At 39.0% G+C, this 16874-nt stretch overlaps 1 long non-coding RNA gene across 1 annotated transcript; it reads left to right on the top strand.

Annotated features, from left to right (window-relative positions):
• The first annotated feature begins 3090 nt into the window (after positions 1–3090).
• LOC138893308 (uncharacterized) lies at positions 3091–16515 on the top strand. The gene is made up of 3 exons (XR_011408549.1): positions 3091–3234; positions 3313–3405; positions 16344–16515. It is a non-coding gene; the product is annotated as an uncharacterized lncRNA (long non-coding RNA).
• Positions 16516–16874: the final 359 nt, after the last annotated feature.

Below are 16874 nucleotides of genomic sequence, written 5' to 3'. Positions count from 1 at the left end.
CTGAACCGTTGTAGTAACCGTTGTAGTAGAGCTATGGCCACGCGACCTAGTGAGACTATCAAAAAAATGTTGCCATACCTCTATGGCAACGACTTTCTTATATACCGCAACAGTTTTCTTGCGTTGCCATAGGTTTATTTTCCAGTAGTGGGCGCTGCATCTTTTAATGGATGCAGGTATACTTCTACAGGATGATATGGATCTTTGATAGGGATCTTCTTCACTACTCAGCTTATGGTAAACCCGCTACAGTTCTAGTGGGTGTTTGGGTCTAGTTTGTTTTATGTATATAGGTATCCTTTGTCATAAAAGCTCCGTGTACACTGTGGGTTATGTACTTAAAGTTTTGAGTTTTGTCATGTATTTATGTTCACAATATTTACAACTATTTATAAAGCTGTGTACCCACCACGAGAAAGTATTTTAGGCCATTTAGCCAAATGTATTCAATATGAAAGTCAAGATCTAATTATGTTATGGTAAATCATGCATGAGTAATGATGATAGGTTAGTGTAAATTAGGCTTGCTCGACTGGGTTTACTCGGTTGAGTGCCGGTCGCGCTCCTCGATTTCGGGGCGTGACACCATCCTGGTGTTGTGGCTGCTGAAACTGAGACTAACCCGAATGTGCTGGATAACCACGATGATAACTTTGAATCGGAGGCGCACTTATAGGAGCTCGTGATGCATTGTAGGCTGGCTGCCCAAAATAAGACACATAAGGACCACGACCACCTGAAGTACTATGGGATGCCTGAAGCGCCGACTGAAATGTCCTGGGAGGATGGCCCCTACCAAAAGTACCCCTACCTCCATATGAGGCACCACTAAAATCACCGGAATGACGACGCCTCTCATCAAACCCATGCACTCACTCCTATACAAGAACTATATCGATCCGCCTGGCGACATTAGTAGCCATCTGAAAATAAATCTCACCCCCAGTCTCCTTGGCCATCTGTAGCTTGATAGGATAAATGAGTTCATCAATAAACCTTCTCACCCTCTCTCGATCAATAAGAAGCAAGATAAGGGCATGACGAGCTAGATCCACAAAACGGGTCTCGTACTGAGTGACTCACATACTGCCCTACTGGAGACGCTCAAACTGCCTGCGGTAATCCTCCCTCAGTGTGATAGGAAGGAACTTCTCTAAAAATAGCTGAGAGACCTGGTCCCAAGTAAAAGTAGGCGACCCAGCTGGTCTGGTCGATACATAATCCTTCCACCATCTCTTGGCGGAACCCGTCATCTGAAACACAGCAAAATCGACTCCATTGGTCTCAATACATAATCCTTCCACCATCTCTTGGCGGAACCCGTTATATGAAACACACCAAAATCGACTCCATTAGTCTCAACTATGCCTATGTTCCGCAGCACCTCATGGCAGCGGTCAAGATAATCCTGTGGGTCCTCAGAAGATGCACCACTGAAGTGAACTGAGAAGAGCTTGGCAAACTTGTCCAATCTCAATAAGCCCTCAGAAGACATGGCGACCCTATCACCGGCCTGTGCCACAATAACCGGCTGAACTACCTCACCTGGCGGGGCAACTAGTGTCTAATACTGGAGAGCCATCTTCTCCGGAGTGTGTGTAGCGGGAGTCTGTGCTCCTCCCCCCAGTCTGAGAGACGGCTGGTGCCATAGAAAATATACCGGCCTGGGCCACACTCTTCATAAGGCCCATCAAACAGATTAGAGCGTCCTGAAGCACTGGGGTGGCGATGAACCCCTTCGGGACCTCAGCTGGCCCAACAGGTACAGTCTGAGCTGGAACCTCCTCATCAAAATCTACCTAAGGCTCCACTGCTGGTGCTGCTGCTCAAGCTCTAGGCTGAGCTCTGCCCTTGCCTCGGCCTCTGGCGTAACCTCGGCCTCGACCTCTGCCCCTCGTAGGAGTTGTTGCTAGGGGCTCCGGCTATTGTCTAGCTGAAGATGCGGTGCGTGTTCTAGCCATCTAGGAGAGATAAATAATAGAATAGTTCAATCATTAATGGTAGAATAAAATCACACGACAAAGAAGAATAGAAGTGAACTTGTTCCTGAATCTATAGCCTCTGGAAGATACCTACAGACGTCTCCGAACCGATCCTCTAGACTTTACTAAGCTTGCTCGTGACTCGTGAGACTTATGCAACCTAGTGCTCCGATACCAACTTGTCACAACCTAGAATTCACAACTTCGGGACAGTGATGGCGCCTAATATTTCACATGCTAGGCAAGCCAACGTTAGAATAATTTATCTTATTTTCACTAGTTTAAATTAAATAATGAGAAAGAACTGAAATAACTGCAATAATCCAAAGTAAAGTGTGGAAGCTAAAACAGCCAAAACATCTGATACAACCCTGGACCCGGTATCACAAGTGCACGAGGTACTAGAATAGTACAAACACGGGTCTGAAATAAACATAAAGCTGTCTAAAGGAAAATACAAAGCTAAATAAAAGGGAAGGGGACTCCGGGAGCTGCAGACGCTAAGCAGCTGTACCTCAAGTCTCCACAAGCTGGCCAATCCGAGCATGCTAATGATGTGTCGCAACACTAACAGAAATGCACTTTGTTGCATCTTATTAAACTTTCACGTTACCAATATATCTAGCTTTGGACTTTCCTTCCATCCCGCATAAAAATATTTAAAGTGTTATAACAGGGTTATTACCTGTCCAAGATCTTTGTACTTTTGTGAACTTTGGTATCTCAAGTAGTAGAAGGCTCTCCTAGAATGGGCAAGGATGGTGAGTTGTTTGGCTTAATTGTCTGGGTTTGGGAACTCTCGCATCTAAATGAAACATTGGACTTATGCAGCTCTCACATTTCTTGTCTCTGTGCGTACACAATTTTTTTTCCGTTCTAAATGTAACTATTACAGAGGTTAGGTTCGTTGATGAAATTTAGAGATCTTAACTGAACCTAGTACATATTCTAAACTTTAAATATGCCATAATGTGGACTACATCCATTTTTTAGTTTATATAAAAAAATTTACTTTCTTGATTAATGATTTTGCAAAATATTTTAGGACACATTTGATAGTGATGACATGAATCATCAAAGAGATTATGTCTTAAACCATATGAGAATGTTATGGACCAATTGGAAAGGAACATCGCACAGGTATGTGAAGTTTAAGCCATTGTATGAAGCTCTAAAAGATGTCTCGGAGGAGGTAGACAAGAGTGATTGGGAATGGTTGGTTAAGGAATATTTTTTAAGTGAAAAATTTAAGGTAAGACTTCATAACTACATTTAACTTCTTATTATTGTAAGTAACAGTTCATGATTTCATGGTTTGTTCTTAATATAGGAAGCAAATATTAGAAACTCGATCAATAGGTCTAAGTTGAGAATGCCTCATCGTACAGGTAGCAAACCGATTAGAGAAATTACTTACGAATTGGTAAGTGCACAGTGAAATCCTATATAGAAACCTCCTATTTGTTTGACTTGTTTATTTAAATATGAAGGGAGGCAAAGACTGTAATCCACCGAACATGGCAACTATCTTCTTTGAGACGTGCAAAAAAAATGACACGCTTGTAGAACCTGAAGCTAGTAAAAATTATGTATATTTATTGATGAACTTCCTTTTACATCATTCATTTTATTTTTATGTATTTTGTTATTTTAATTTTTCTTGTATTTTATAGATTGAGATACAAGAAGTGGTACAATCTTAGCCGTCTCTGGCGAATATCGAGGCAGTAGAAAGGTGCCTCGGACCTCAAAATAAGAGTCGCGTGATTGGATTAGGTGGTGGTATAACCAGTAAGGAGTTGGAAGGCGGTAGCTCCTCAGAGGGTGCAATACTGGCTGAGCTGAATGCAATTCGAAAAGAAAACGAGTCACTACAGACCGAGCTGAATGCAACTAAACAAGCAAAAAAATCACTAGAAATACGTACCGACGACATAGATTCTAAGTATGCACATCTTATAAGCTTACTAGTTGATCAACCTTCATCAACACCATTTTCAAGTCAACAAAGGATAGGCCGAAGTATGTAGCAGGTACGTAAGCTTTCTACCAACTATGACCTGATGAATATCCTTAAATGAATTTAGTGAATTCTTTTATTGTTAGTTAATTAAAGTACTGACCTTGACATATCTACAGTTACTCTAATATTGAAATCTAATTAGATATGTGCATCTCAGTGTAACGACCTAACCGGTCGTTTTGAGTATTTACGCTCCTTTCAACTATTTGAAGTCTTGAATAACTTCCTACGAGGTATTATGACTTGTGTGAATTGTCGGTTTTGATTTTAAGGTATTTCGAAGTTAGCTTAGCATAATGAATTTCATGTTGGAAGCTTAAGTTGAAATAGTTGACCGGATGTTGGCTTATGTGTAAACGACCCCAGAATAGAATTTTGATGATTCCAATAGCTCCGTATGATGATTTTGGACTTAGGAGCATGTCCAAAATTTTTTTGGAAGTCCGTAATAGAATTTGGCTTGAAATGGCTAAAATAGAAAGTTAAGTTTGGAAGTTTGACCGGGGAGTTGACTTTTTGATATCAGAGTCGGAATCCGATTCTGAAAATTTGAATAGCTTCGTTATGTAATTTATGACTTGTGTGCAAAATTTGAAGTCATTCCGGATTGATTTGATGTGTTTCGGCACAAGATATAGAATTTGAAAGTTCAAAGTTCATAGATTTTGATTTGAGGTGCGATTCAATGTTTTGATGTTATTTGATATGATTTGAGGCCTCGAGTAGGTCCGTGTTATGTTATGGAACGTGTTGGTATATTTGGTTGAGGTCCCGAGGGGCTTGGGTGTATTTTTGGATCATTGGTTGAGAGATTAGTAAAGTTAAGAAATTTGGAAGTTTGGCCATGATCAATATCGGGTCAAGACAACCTCTTTTCAATGTTTTGAGTGCACGAGCAGGTCCATAGCGTGTTTTATGATTGAAATTCATATATGGTTTGTGTCTGGGAGGTTCCGGATGAGTTTCGGGGTGAGTTTTAAGTGAGTCCGGGCATTTCAGCACTCTAATATTGTTCTGGTACATTTGGGGTGCGTACCGCATATTTTGGGGGGCTGAGGCGAAGGAGAGGTGCGGACCAAACATAAGAGTGCGGACCACAACAGAAAAATGCGGACCTTAGAGGAGGAGTGCGGACCGCACAATTCTGTCTGCGGCCGCACTCCAGGGAGTTCTGCAGATTCATCGGTCCGACTTTGGAAGCTTATATCTTTTGATCTACAAGGAATTGTGAGATGATTCAAAAATAAAAGTTGTAGCTCTTCGTGTCTAGTTTTCAGAAAGGCAAAGAAGTCATTATTTAGATATATGTAGAGAAAGTTATGGCCAACAAACTAAGGCATGTCAGTGCAGTCACCAAAAAGGTGCGGCCGCACCATTTTTGTGCGACCGCAGGAGCTGGGATGTGCGGCCATACTTGGAATTGAGCGGACCGCACATGGTGAATTCAGAGAATGTACTATATAACTAAGACTTAGGTTATTATTTCATTTTTGGATCTTGGGAGCCCGGTTTGAGACGGTTGTTCGTGAGTTTTTCAAGAAATTCATCGGGGTAAGTGATTCTAACTCAGATTTGGTTAACATACATGAATATATCATTGTTTTCATCATGTAATCAGTATTTTGAGATGGAAATTTGGGGAAAATTGTAAAAATTTCATAAAATAAATTTTTGGGATTTGAACACCGATTCAGAGTCGGATTTGAGTGAAATTAGTATGGTTGAACTCGTAACTGAATGGGTTGTCGGATTTTTTTGAGTTTCGCAAGATTCTGAGACGCGGGCCACATGGGCAATTTTTGAGTTAAATTTCAGATTTTAATGGAAATTTGCATTTTACTTATGGAATTAATTCCAATAAGTTTTATTGAGTGAATCGAATTATTTGTGGCAAGATTCGAGGCGTTTCGAGGCCAATTCACGAGGCAATGGCTTAGCGGAATAAGAATTTCACGGTTTGAGGTAAGTAACAGTTTTAAATCTGGTCCTGAGGGTATGAAATCCCAGATTATTGGATTATGTGAGTATTATGGAGGTGACGCACATGCTATGTGACGGGCGTGTGGGCGTGCACCGTAGGAATTGGGACTTGGTCCATTCCGTGAAACTGTAAAGTTGTATAACTTGTTGCCAGCTATATGCTCTCTCTGTGTTATAGAAATTTGACTGCAAACTATGTTATAAACCATGTTTAGGCTACATACTGGTACTGTTGGGACCCACAGAGGTCGTGTACGTGTTGAACTATCTGCTTAATTGTTGTTTTGTACTCAGTCACAGTTTACTTGTTTATTTTATCTTAGTCTCTATTGTTCATTATTGATCCATCATATCATTGTTGTTTAGGCTGATTTCATAATTATTGAGAGCCCGAGAGACTAGAGAGATTTGTTACTGAGTGAGGCCGAGGGCCTGATTGTGAGATATTATATTATAGCACGTGAGTTGTCCGTGCGGGATATTATAGCACGTGAGTTGGCCGTGCGGATCCAGATATTGATACTATAGCACGTGAGTTATCCGTGCAGCACGTGAGTTGGCCGTGCGGATCCCGATATTGATACTATGGAAAGTGAGTTGTCCGTGCATCACGTGAGTTAGCCGTGAAGATTATAGCGCTTGGGCTATAGGAGCCCCCCGGTGTTTGTACACCCCCAGTGAGCGCGGGTACCCATTGAGTGAGAGTGCTGAGGGCTGAGAGCCGAGTGGTTGAGCTGTTGTGACGAGTTGAGTATATGTTGCCCTGAGAGGCTGTACTTGCTTTTCATTTGTTGTTGCACTTAGTTGCTATCTGTCATTGTTGTGAAATTTTCTGAAAGATTTTATATCCGTAATACATGAATTTGAACTGTATAGAATTGATTTGACTTAAACTGCTGGATTTGAAAGCATGTCTATTCTTTGCGGGAATTACTGAAGGTAAACTATAACTGTGTAGCTCGTCACTATCTTCAGTTCATTATTTATTATTGTTACTTGCTGAGTTGGTTGTACTCATACTACACCCTGTACTTCGTGTGCAGATCCAGGTATTCTTGTACATAGCGGGTGTTGATTTCTTTCGCACAGTTGATTTTCCACAGATTCAGAGGTAGCTATCGTATTTTGCAGACCTTGCCTCTCCTTCCTTATCTCCTTATTTACTGCATTTGGTCTCACACTATTATAGACTGTATTTTCCAGACTTTATTTATAATAGATGCTCATGTACTCAGTGACATCAGATTTTGGGGAGTGTTCGTATTAGTATTTGTGGAATTTCGTATTGTATTTAAATATTATATTTTCAACCTTAAAGAGAAGTTTTTGTTTATTGAGATTATCGGCTTACCTAGTATCGAGATAGGCGCCATCACGGCAGGCTGGGAGTTTGGGTCGTGACAAGTTGGTATAAGAGCCTAGGTTACATAGGTCTCACGAGTCATGAGCATGTTTTGTAGAGTCTTGCGGATCGATACGGAGACGTCTGTACTTATCTTCGAGAGCCTACAGAACCCTTAGGAAAATTTCACTTTCTTGTATTCTACCGTGCGAAATTGATTTAGATTGAAACATAACTATTTGAATTTCTTCCACTCATTTCGTATACGCATGTGAGCACTCGGTATCAACTGTGCATCACCGGCTTGTGATTCTATGAATGAGGTTCAAGATGTGTATTCTGTGTTTTGGTGGTGGGCCAGTCTGGAGGACTTGAGGCCAGGTTTAGACCGCAGCTTAGGCTCGGTAGCTTCAATTGTAACCTGTACATTTAAACTCATATGTACGGTAATGTCCCTCCGAGTGGAATTTGTGGCTCTATGAGCGGTAGAATGGCTTTGTGATGAGTATGATGTAACTGTGGGATGTGTTAAGACGATTTGAATGTGACGAGAAGTGTTTCATTGAAATGTAAAGGAAGGCCATTAAGTGCTTTATTTTCGTTTTGATATGACATACAATCTCGAGTGTGAACGTTTTGAAAGATCTTTCACGTTGTTAAATTTTGGGGCAAACTAAATTCTCATGTATGGTGAATAAGTTTGGACTCAGAAAGATTAAGTGATTTCATAGCAATTGTGGCTGCGAAAGAGTATAACAAGATGCCAATTTGAGACTAAGCAGGTGGGTTATCTCCTGCGGAGTAATTTATGTAGGTGTGTTCCTTATGATATGAATAGAGAGTTTCTTTTCTGCCAGCGGCGTGTATGTGTTGAGACTTGAATTTGAATCTAGTTGATAAAGTTGACTTGAGTGTTAAGAGAATGAATGCGAGATTAGCGGATGATTGAGGTATTTTATGGTTGGTGTGTCTTGATCTTGAGAACAATTTTCGTTGAACTGACTGCGGTATTAAGGCCGTAATAAAGTATGGGTATTGTGAGTTATCAACTATTTTAATCTATGGCTTTAAGCCAAGTGGGGGAGCCTGCTATTGACAATTCAATTCATGGTTATGTGTCAAATCTGTTTTTTTTTGTCTGAAGTATACTTGAGGATCAGTGATGACTTGCAGAGGTGGAGTTCGAGAATGACTCGAGTAAGGAAATTTCCTGAATACGGGATATAATGCACTTACGAAAATATGAAATTTATGGAATGATTAAGTTGTTATTTTGAAGGATGTAGTGCACATGAAGTATGAATTTGATTGGTCGTGTTAAGGCAGGGTTATTTATTTGAGTGTTGATTGTGCTAAATGAGCATATGTCTTTCGGCCCATTTGGGGCGGAGTAAATTAGATTTGAGCAGAGTGGATGACTCTCAAGAGGGTATTAATGAATTCAAAATATATATGTGAAAATTGAAAATTGTTCGAATTTGTATATCACTAGAATCAGTTACTTACATTGGACGGTATCGGGACGTACGATAATTCTGTTTGGCTATGGATTCTACATTTTCAGTATAAGAAAAGAAAGAGGAACAATTTTAAATTCGCATAAGGTATTTTCAGAGTGAGTGTTACGGTTGGGGTATTTATGAAGGTGCTTAAGAAGAATACAGTTTCTTATGGGCCTTAGGGCGATGTGGTTTTATGTTAGGATGTCTTGTAGTGAGCTTGGGTAAGGATAGTAGTGTTTTGACAAGGAGAAATGTCAACCTGAGGGTGATCCAAAAGAAATTCGGAGAAAATAGGACAAATGGGTAACATGCTGGATCAGTATGGTAATGGTATGCTAGGTTCTTTTGGTTCATATGATGATGTGGGGCTTTACGGGTGTTTTGTGGCAATACTCTCGGATTTGGCAACTTGTGTGGCTTGGTAGAGTTATAGGGATTCAGTTCTGATAGCTTGGTTATGTGAAAATGTCAAAGTGTTCTTAATGGTTTCTACCATGGGTTGAACCGGATATATTCTACCGGTGTATGAAACATGTTGTGTATTATGAATTCCTCCTGGAAGGAAGCAAGATGAAGGTTACTGAATGACCGGGTATGTAATTTGCTGGTTACCTAAAGTTGATAATGAGATTCTCGTGCTTGTCACATGATGGCATGATAGATGTGGTGTGTGGTGCGGGATTAGGATTTACATGTCCAAGGTGGCAGTTCATTCTTGAAAGGAAGATCACGAATTTTGGACAGAAGGGTTAATTTCAGATAATTAGATAAATGTTATAACTGCTCGTTAATCCCTGAGAAGGGTGCGCATTTCAAAAGGCGCATTGTATTTTGACTTACGGTTGTTCATTGGTATTGCAGTACTCACCTGGTAGATAGACTGTTGATATTCAAATTATTGTTGTGTGGCATAGAAGAATTATGAAAGTATTCCTTATGGGAAGATCGTGAATGGAAGATGTGTTAGTCATCCAAGTGCTGGAGTTGGGATCAGATACGGTGATTCATATGTTCGATGAATTTGGAGACTAGGAGTTCTCGGAAGTATATTGTTTCGGGGTTGCGACGTATTTGAGATGAGTATTTTATTTTTACTCAGTAGAGGCACTAGTTGCGTTAATTATTTGTGATAGCTACGCGTTATAAGTATGCATATATATGAGGTTTGAGCCCATGTGCGGGCATTAGAGCAAGTATTCATACTCGGAAGAATGCTTAGGCTATTATATGCCTAGAGTTGACTGTTAAGCGTAAAGTTATAACGTTTTCTGTATTCGTACCTTTGTTGAGAATTATCCGGGCTATACTTGAGGTTACAAAGAAAATGATTCCCTAAATAAACGGAGTAGTTACTAATTTTTCGTAAAATTACCGATTTGAAGCGTGATAGCAGACTTTGCATATGCTTGCACTCTGGCGTGCTATTTATACCAGTCCAGGAGCATGAGAATCTTATTTCATTATTATATACAAGTGTACTTGTTTAATTGCTCTTGTATGATATGCTAGGACTGGAGGCGTGTGACCATGCCTGGGGATTCATATTATTGGCACGTGAGTTGTCCGTGCCGTGTGTGGAAATTCTATTTCTATGATAATTTATCTGATTTATTAATTTCCTTCCTCTACAATTGTGCATATGCACCTACGGTTATCCTCTTTACGAAATTTGAGAAGTTGATTGTAACATTGTGGTTGTGGTGGTGCTTGTTGAACTTACAATATGGTTCCCTTTCTTGTGACATCTCCCATATTTGGGTACACGGATTGCACAGTGGTGGCTGGAGTTATATTGATGTGGTGTGTCTATAGGATAGTTTTGTTTAATAATATAAGGTTATTGGACCTAGAATGGGTACTATCAGGCTTGATTATGGTATATTCGAGAGGATTATAGTTCTGGTTGGGGCGAGAGAGCTCCATGGCTAGTTGATCTGATGAGTGGTTATGAGTTTTTGATTGTTTCTTTCATTATTGGCAGTGTACGAAGGTTTTGGAATGAGCTTCTATTGAATGCGGGGTTTTATACTAGTACTTGGTTGGTTTTGAGTAGTTACTGTGCTCAGAAATGGTGTTACGAGTATGCGAGTTGTGTAGTATGTCATACGATTATATCTGGGATTATGGTTATGGCTGGGTATAGCTTGTTCAGGCTTATACAATGTGTAGATGTGAGATTCGGGTCTTGAAAAGAATTATGAATGTTAGAAATTTGGCTCCAAGGTTTTTGGGCTAAGGTTAAATTAATGATTTATAGTTATGTTATGTGGTCAGGCCTATATAGAATAGGGTGACGTGGGATCACCCCCAGGTATGTGCATGGTAAGGAGGAACAATGATTTAAGGGCTTAGGAACAACTCTTGGCACGTTCGAGGACGAACGTATGTTTAAGTGGGGGAGATTGTATCCACTCGACCGGTCCTTTTGAGCATTTACGCTCCTTTCAACTATTTGAAGTCTTGAATAACTTCCTACGAGGTATTATGACTTGTGTGAATTGTCAGTTTTGATTTTAAGGTATTTCGGAGTTAGCTTAGAAGAATGAATTTCATGTTGGAAGCTTAAGTTGAAATAGTTGACCGGATGTTGACTTATGTGTAAATGACCCCGGAATATAGTTTTGACGATTTCAATAGCTCTGTATGGTGATTTTGGACTTAGGAGCGTGTCCGAAATTATTTTTGGAAGTCCGTAGTAGAATTTGGCTTGAAATGGCTAAAATAGAAAGTTAAGTTTGGAAGTTCGACCGGGGAGTTGACTTTTTGATATCGGGGTCGGAATCCAATTCTGGAAATTTGAATAGCTTCGTTATATAATTTATGACTTGTGTGCAAAATTTGAAGTCATTCCGGATTGATTTGATGTGTTTCGACACAAGATATAGAATTTGAAAGTTCAAACTTAATAGATTTTTATTTGAGGTGCGATTCGATGTTTTGATGTTATTTGATGTGATTTGAGGCCTCGAGTGGGTCCGTGTTATGTTATGGAACGTGTTGGTATATTTGGTTGAGGTCCCGAGGGGCTTGGGTGTATTTTTGGATCATTGATTGAGAGCTTAGTAAAGTTAAGAAATTTGGGAGTTTGGTCATGGTCAATATCAGGTCAAGACAATCTCTTTTTAGTGTTTTGAGTGCGCGAGCAGGTCCGTAGCGTATTTCATGATTGAAATTCATATATGGTTTGTGTCCGGGAGGATCCGGATGAGTTTCGGATAAGTTTTGAGCGCGTCCGGGCATTTCGGCACTCTGATATTGTTCTGGCACTTTTGAGGGTGCGGACCGCACATTTTGGGGTGCTGAGGCAAAGGAGAGGTGAGGAACGCACATAAGAGTGCGGACCGCACCAGAAAAATGCGGACCTCAGAGGAGGAGTGCGGTCCGTAGAATTCTATCTACGGCCGCACTGCAGGGAGTTCTGCAGATTCGACGGTCCGACTTCAGAAGCTTATATCTTTTGATCTACAAGGAACTTTGAGATGCTTCAAAAACAAAAGTTATAGCCCCTTGTGTCTAGTTTTCAGAAAGGTAAAGAAATTATCATTTGGACATATGTAGAAGAAGTTATGACTAAAATACTAAGGCATAGTAGTGCAGTCACCAAAAAGGTGCGGCCGCGCTATTTTTGTGCGACCGCAGGAGCTGGGATGTGCGGCCGCACTTGGAATTTTGAGGACCACACATGGTGGGTACATATAATGTACTATATAACCGAGACTTAGGTTATTATTTCATTTTTGGACCTTGGGAGCTCGGTTTGAGATGATTGCTCATGGGTTTTTTAAAAAATTCATCGGGGTAAGTGATTCTAACTCAGATTTGGTTAACATACATGAATATGTCATTGTTTTCATCATGTAATTAGTATTTTGAGATGAAAATTTGGAAAAAATTGTAAAATTTTCATAAAATAAAATTTTGGGATTCGAACACCAATTCGGAGTCGAATTTGAGTGAAATATGGTTGAACTCGTAACTGAATGGGTTGTCGAATTTTTGTGAGTTTCGTCAGATTTCGAGACGTGGGCCACACGGGCGATTTTTGAGTTAAATTTCGGATTTTTATGAAACTTTGCATTTTACTTATGTAATTAATTCCAATAAATTTTATTGAGTGAATCGAATTATTTATTGCTAGATTCGAGGCGTTTGGAGGCCAATTCACGGGGCAAAGGCTTAGCGGAATAAGAATTTCACGGTTTGAGGTAAGTAATAATTTTAAATCTGATCCTGAGGGTATGAAATCCCGGATTATTGGATTATGTGAGTATTCTGGAGGTAACGAACATGCTATGTGACGGGCGTGTGGGCGTGCACCGTAGGAATTTGGACTTGGTCTATTCCGTGAAACTGTAAAGTTGTATAACTTGTTTCTAGCTATATGATCTCTCTGTGTTATAGAGATTTGACTGCAAATTATGTTATAAACCATGTTTAGGCTACATGTTGGTACTGTTGGGACCCACAGAGGTCATGTACATATTGAACTATCTGCTTAATTATTGAGAGCCCGAGAGACTGCAGAGATTTGTGACTGAGTGAGGCCGAGGGCCTGATTATGAGATATTATATTATAGCACGTGAGCTGTCCGTGCAGCACGTGAGTTGGCCGTGCGGATCCAAATATTGATACTATAGCACGTGAGTTGGCCGTGCGGATCCAGATATTGATACTATGGCATGTGAGTTGTCCGTGTAACATGTAAGTTGGCCGTGCAGATTATAGCGCTTGGGCTATAGGAGCCCTTCCGGTGTGTGTACACCGCCAGTGAACGCGGGTACCCATTGAGTGTGAGTGACGAGGGCTGAGAGCCGAGTGGTTGAGCTGTTGTGACGAGTTGAGTATCTGTTTCCCTGAGAGGCTGTACTTGCTTTTCATTTATTGTTGCACTTAGTTTCTATCTGTCATTGTTGTGAAATTTTCTGAAAGATTTTATATCCGAAATACATGAATTTGAACTATATAGAATTGATTTGACTTAAACTGTTGGATTTGAAAGCATGTCTATTCGTCACTATCTTCAGTTCCTTATTTATTATTCTTACTTGCTGAGTTGGTTGTACTCATACTACATCCTGCACTTCGTGTGCAGATTCAGGTGTTCTCGGACATAGCGGGTGTTGATTTCTTTCACACAGTTGATTTTTCGAAGATTCAGAGGTATCTATCGTATTTCGCAGACCTTGCCTCTCCTTCCTTATCTCCTTATTTACTGCATTTGGTCTCACACTATTAAAGACCGCATTTTCCAGACTTGTATTCATAATAGATGCTCATGTACTCAATGACACTAGGTTTTGGGGAGTGTTCGTATTAGTATTTGTGGAATTTTATATTGTATTTAAATATTATATTTTCAACCTTAAAGAGAAGTTTTGGTTTATTGAGATTATCGGCCTGCCTAGTATCGAGATAGGCGCCATCACGACATGATGAGATTTTGGGTCTTGACACTCAGATTTATTGTTTGAATGTATAACATTATATGTGCTTGGCGAGCTAAAATATGCAAATTCATGTGGACCAAATTCATAGTTTAGTATCTTTTTACTATCTTGGGTATTAAACAAGATATATATGGTGATTTTGAGTCGCGCAATTGAAACCTGAGGAAACGAGTTGTTACATATTTTCTGGGTGTGCATTTGTGATATGATCTTCTAAAATAGAGAATATAAATAAGACAAGGTTTTACACCTTTGTTAGCTACTGGAAAGTGGCTAATTATTATGCTTATATGTTTTTCTATTTTTTAATACATTTATATAGAGTACTTATTTTCTAGTAGTGTACCGAGAAAACCTACCAACAATTCTTCTACTTGGTAGCTTGGGAAGTCCAAATAATAATACAAAAGGACACATAGGTAAAGCTTCTAAGCATATCACAGTTAAAAGGTATTGGCCAGTACTTTCAAATAACCATACATGGATCCTTTTAACTTTCAACCCCAAGTCTTTCCGGTTCTTTAGTTAATTGCTTTGGTAATTGATCGAGCAACTTCTATTTTATTTACATGTTAAGCATGAACACGTAATATAAATCCGTACACTCTAAGAATAGAGAACATCTACTAGTTTATCGGTCAAGTCCTTGATCAAATGTGCAGAACAAACTGTAGATAAAAAGAATTTTCACTTTAAATATTTAAATCAGCACGATAACGAGAAAAAATGAACGAATTATGAGATTATAGACCCAGGTTTATGTATCTGGAATTGAATTTCAACTTTGATTTGTTTCTTGAGCTCATAAAATGTGACAGGTTTAAGTGTTTGTTCATAAAGTGGGACAAGTTTATGCATGTGTTTCTTCTGCACATTGCTCTCATGGTTGAAGTTTTTTTTTTAATTATAACATCGCCGTATGGTGGCAAGACCCTGCCATTGATAGAAAATATTTGTACAAAAACGAGGTGGATTAAACATTCTTACCCTTAGCTTTAGTGTGACTTGACAAGCCCAGTCAACGCTACCCAAAACTTTTAAGCCTATCTAACATACTTACCAAAATATAGTAGATAGGCTATCGACTGAAGTGTCAATTTTCATCAAAGATGTTTACTCTATGATTGTGTCTAAAAGTGACTACCTACATATTGTCTATCCTATAAGGGCCTTTGATATTTTGAGGGAGATCATTACTGGGCAAAAATACATGATCTAACTTATTAACACTCAACTTAGCCAATGCATCTGCTACATGATTTGCTTCTCTAATGATATGTTGGATTGTGTAGTTAACCAGCTTAGTATAATTCTTGATTTCTTAAATAATATCCTTCAAGTGCCATGGTGGTCTAGGAACTTATTTCAGCATATTAATGATCAACAGAGAGTCGCTTTCTAACATAACGTTAGTGAAACCATTCATAGAACTCCACTTTATTCCAATTAAGAATTCCTTTGCTTCAGCCATGTTGCTACTACAGTTCCCCAATGAAGAGGCGAAGGCCATGATCATGGAGCCATTCTCATCACTGATACGCCTTTCTTCCCATATAACACCCAGTGGTGCAGCAAAAATTTTCCATAAAGAAACAGCCACCTCACCACTCATGGTTGAAGTTATCTGTATTATCAATGCTTATGCAACCTAACAAATGTATCTAACTTCGATTGTTTCTTTCCAATTTGATTATGTAATACAGTAACTTGTGAAGTCCCAAATAACCAATAATTCAATCCTAAGCGTTTCTTTCTTGTTAAAGATAATTAATTTTTTCTAAGGTTCTTCCTAAACATGATTGTGCAAAAGGAGGGAACAATAATACTTTTTTGTATTGTATCATTTGCTACCAATGTTGTGGTTATTATACCGTTGGCGAGCATTTGTAATACATTTCATGATACTCTTAATGTTGGATTTAGTAATGTTGTTGTAAGAAGCACTGATTGTTCATAGTATTTTTAGATGATCTTCGCTTCGTGATTTTACATTTTACTGTGTGGTAGCAACTCATCAATCTTAAATCTTGTTTTCTTACTCAACTAATATGAACCTTTTTTAACAGATAAAGGGCCTGAAGTTTGAAGAATCTTCCATGAAGATAGTTCTGAGCAAGTTGAAACGGCTAGAATTGTTGAAGAACAAGGAAAATCTATTTTGTTTTATTAGGAGTTGTAATCGTCATCTATACAAACTACTATTTTACTTTCTCTTTAATTTGTTGTTTTCTTTAAGGAATTGAATAATTAGTTCTCTATAATTAAAAAAAATATTTTATGTCAATATTGACTTCATTCTTTGTATGATTTCGAATGCGTGTAATATATTTATTACTTAAAATTTCACATTAGCGAAGAGAAATTTTGGTTTTTAAAAAGTATGTCATTGAAAGTACATACAATTAACGTATGGAATTTCGGTCGCCAAACACTAACAACGATTGAAAATTAGTTACTCTTAGTGAAGTTTTTAACGACTGGGACGACATATAATGATGGAAAAATCCCCTCGCTAATGGTGGTATAAAAACTGGATTCCTTGCCATCGTTAAAAGAGTTTTTACGACGGGATAAAAATTCAGTCGTTTACCTTTAAC

The sequence above is a fragment of the Nicotiana tomentosiformis genome, chromosome 1, assembly GCF_000390325.3.
Source record: "Nicotiana tomentosiformis chromosome 1, ASM39032v3, whole genome shotgun sequence".
Lineage (NCBI taxonomy): Eukaryota > Viridiplantae > Streptophyta > Magnoliopsida > Solanales > Solanaceae > Nicotiana > Nicotiana tomentosiformis.
The sequence above is the reverse complement of the archived record's forward strand: the minus strand, read 5'-3'. Positions and strand labels throughout refer to the sequence as shown.